This window comes from Hypanus sabinus, chromosome 26 (assembly GCF_030144855.1).
Source record: "Hypanus sabinus isolate sHypSab1 chromosome 26, sHypSab1.hap1, whole genome shotgun sequence".
Classification (NCBI taxonomy): domain Eukaryota; kingdom Metazoa; phylum Chordata; class Chondrichthyes; order Myliobatiformes; family Dasyatidae; genus Hypanus; species Hypanus sabinus.
The window spans coordinates 28,820,006-28,824,242 of NC_082731.1; positions in this window are offsets into that span (position 1 = coordinate 28,820,006).

Here is a 4,237-nt window from a genome sequence, read left to right on the forward strand (position 1 = left end):
TGACTGTATGGCCAGGTATAGCTCAAATGCTGCTTATAAATTTGCTGATGATCCAACCATTGTTGGTGGAATCTCAGATGGAGATGAGAGGGTGAACAGGAGCGAGATATACTAACTTGTGGAGTGGTGTCACAACAACAACCTGGCACTCAATATCAGTAAGATGAAAGAGCTGATTGTGGATTTCCAGAAGGGTAAGATCAAGGAGCACATACCAATCCTCACAGAGGAATCAGAATTGGAGACAGTGAGCCATTTCAAGTTCCTTGGTGTCAAGATCTCTGAGCACCTAACCTGCTCCCAACATATCGATGCAAACTCATCAGGAGTTTGAAACATCAACATAAATACTCAAAAACTTCTATAGATGTACCAAGGAGAGCATTCTGACAGGCTGCCACACTGTCTGACGTTGGGGACGGGGGCGTGGTGGTGGATGGCTAATCCACAGGACCGAAAGAAGCTGCAGAGGGTCGTAAATTTAGTTGGCTCTATATTGGGTACTAGCCTACTTAGTACCCAGGACATCTTCAAAGAGAGGTATCTCAGAAAGGCAGCGTACATTATTAAGGACCCCCAGCACCCATTACAGTCAAATAGGAGGTACAGAAACCTGAAGGCACACACTCAGTGATTCAGGAACAGCTTCTGCCCCTCTGCCAATCGATTCCTAAATAGACATTGAACCCATGAGCAACCCTCACTTTTAAAACATATATTATTTCTGTTTTTGAATAATTTTTAATCTCTTCAATATACTTATACTGTAACTGATTTATTTATTTATTGTTCTTTTATTTAAATCGAAGCAAGAGGCTGAGAGTGAAGGAGTAAAGGAATCTTGGAGAGAAGTCATTTGTTTTCATTTTTAGAATTTAGAATATTAATAACAATTAATAAAGCTGAAGAGAAGAAAAAAAACTGATCTTGAAATATAAAAAAGGAAAAAAATATATATAGAAAAAAAGAAAGGAAAAAAGAAGCCCATCTAACTAAGAAAAAAACCCCACTAGCTATAAAAAAAACCATTAGGAATCAACCCCCCTGGAGCAATACGTTTGACCATCATCTAAATATATATATATGTGCTGTCTTTACGACAGTTATTTAGTTTATAATATTTTCGCTTAGTAATTCATTCAATAGTATTTTCTAGTTAGAATTAGAAGTGTTTAAAGTATATTCATTGCATGTAAAATATATCGGCATGCGATGACGTCACATCCGGTTTCGCCGCGTCTTGTGGGAAAACACCGGTTTGAAATTAGCGCGAGGGTGGGGGCTTTCCACGAGGCTCACCTGAGCAGAAGCAGTTTGCAGGCATGAGAAATCACAGTGAGAGCAACGCTGTAAGTTAATAGATAATCGATATATTGAACTAAGATGTTAATGCCGATCCTGTTAGAAGTAACGACGGTAGATAATGTTTATGCTTTCGTTAGTTAAAGAGTCGCGGATAGTTTGCATGGAAGTGTATTTAAAGTAGTCAATGGAGCAGGTAAACTCTCCCTGTATACTGCACCTTAGTGTAATGTAGTTATAGTCACCTTTGCAAGTATTTACACTTGAAATGTGATATTAAGGAAGGAACAAATACTGTATCAATTTTGTATTGTTTTATCAACAGTTTTCACCATATGTTAATGTGAAGAGTGAACAGTAAATGGTTAATCTTACTGCGATCTGGTTTGCATTGGCTGTGGTTTATCCGGACGTTAAATTCGGCGTTCGTTACACCCGAAGGAGAACGTTACAGTGAAAAAGCGGCATTATCAGGTGTTTCAAGTGCTGCAATGTCAGCTCAATCCAGCATCAAGTCGACGCCGCCCAGCGACAGGGCAGTAAACCGACATCAAGTAAGTCCACCCAGGCAAGAGCCAAGGCAGAAGCCGCCAAGTTGCGACTGCGTTACGCCAGACAAGAAGCAGTTTTGAAAATGAAACAGGCCGCCCGAGAAGCCGAAATCCAGAAAGAAAAGGCTGCCAGAGAAGCCGAAGCGGCCGCCAGAGAAGCCGAAATCCAGTTGGAAATGGCAAAAATATCGACAGAGTTGCAAGTGCTGCAGCTAGAAAGAGAAGGAGAAGCTGCCATGGCGGAAGCAAAGTACATAGAAGAAGCTGAAGGGTCACGTGATCTGACCGAAGTAAGATCTACTTTAGAAAGGACCAGACTGGAACGCACAAGCGACTATGTACAATATCAAATAGACAGGCAGGCTCGTCTCCCCTCTCCATACGTATTCGATAACTTCCCCAGCTACGAGGAACCTCAGAGAGTCACGATTGCATCACATCCATACGAGGAAGGAAATTTACCCTCACGGCTCCGTGATGAAGTCAAGAATGAAAGAACCGTCAACGCTCCTTCACCCCCACAACAGGACGGCGGGGAGGGAGAGGTTCACTCCAGGACAACAATTGTCAGCTCGAACTGTACAGAAGTTTGCGGTCAAACTCAGTCAAGCCGTTCTTGTTCCGAGATCTGCCTCACTGAGGTGTACCCTAAAGAAGCACAACAAGACATTACCAAGCGTAAAGTAACCGACGAGACGCTAGGTCAGTCAGTTTTCGTTCAAACCGAGGACGGAAACAAACTTGCACAATCAGCTCAAGATACCATTTCTTTAAACCCCAAAGACACCAAGGTCTTCAGAGATGAGGCAAATAATGGGATTGCCCCATTGCCTTTCAGAGAACCACGCCAGCGCTCACCAGATAACAAAGAGCAGGCAGTCAAACGGTTCACGTCCTTACGGAAAACCCAGAAAAGGAAACCTGAGATGCAGCAACGCACCCGATTGGCCCACGAGGTACTGTGCACCCTAATGGCAGAGGTCACAGCCATTATAAACGCACAATCATTCCTACTTGTGTCTTCCGACCCAGAAAACCCCTTTATACTTTCGCCATCAACGCTCCTTACACAGAAGGCAGGAGCACCTCCTCCACCAGGAGACTTCTCAGACAAGGATTTGTACACAAAGCAATGGAGACAAGTCCAGGCTCTGGCAAATCAGTTCTGGCCTCGCTGGAGACAAAAATATCTACCTTTGTTGCAACAGAGACAAAAGTGGACAGAACCCCACAGGAATCTTCAAGTTGGAGACTTAGTCCTGCTCAGGGACAAGCAGATCACCCGCAACAGCTGGCCAACGGCCAGAATCACTGCTACATTCCCTAGCGGGGATGGACATGTCAGGAAGATCGAATTGAAGACTACCGACCAAGGCGATGTGAAACTTTACCAAAGGCCAGTTACAGAAGTTATTCTACTTCTACCCAATGACTGATTAAGAGACTAAGTTTGTACTCTGCTCATTGTGACCTTACGAAGCTCAAGCGGGGAGTGTGCTGTCTTTACGACAGTTATTTAGTTTATAATATTTTCGCTTAGTAATTCATTCAATAGTATTTTCTAGTTAGAATTAGAAGTGTTTAAAGTATATTCATTGCATGTAAAATATATCGGCATGCGATGACGTCACATCCGGTTTCGCCGCGTCTTGTGGGAAAACACCGGTTTGAAATTAGCGCGAGGGTGGGGGCTTTCCACGAGGCTCACCTGAGCAGAAGCAGTTTGCAGGCATGAGAAATCACAGTGAGAGCAACGCTGTAAGTTAATAGATAATCGATATATTGAACTAAGATGTTAATGCCGATCCTGTTAGAAGTAACGACGGTAGATAATGTTTATGCTTTCGTTAGTTAAAGAGTCGCGGATAGTTTGCATGGAAGTGTATTTAAAGTAGTCAATGGAGCAGGTAAACTCTCCCTGTATACTGCACCTTAGTGTAATGTAGTTATAGTCACCTTTGCAAGTATTTACACTTGAAATGTGATATTAAGGAAGGAACAAATACTGTATCAATCTTGTATTGTTTTATCAACAGTTTTCACCATATGTTAATGTGAAGAGTGAACAGTAAATGGTTAATCTTACTGCGATCTGGTTTGCATTGGCTGTGGTTTATCCGGACGTTAAATTCGGCGTTCGTTACACCCGAAGGAGAACGTTACAATATATATATATATATATATATATATATATATATATATATATATATATATATATATATATATATATATATATTAAAAAAGAGTCAGAACCAGCATTTAATATTTATATTAAAAATAAATTTGGAAGGAAACCATATATCTTGATTCAAATTAAATGATAATATTTGGCAAATGAACCCCATCTTCTCTCAAAACCAAATCGAGGATCAGAAGTTCTACTA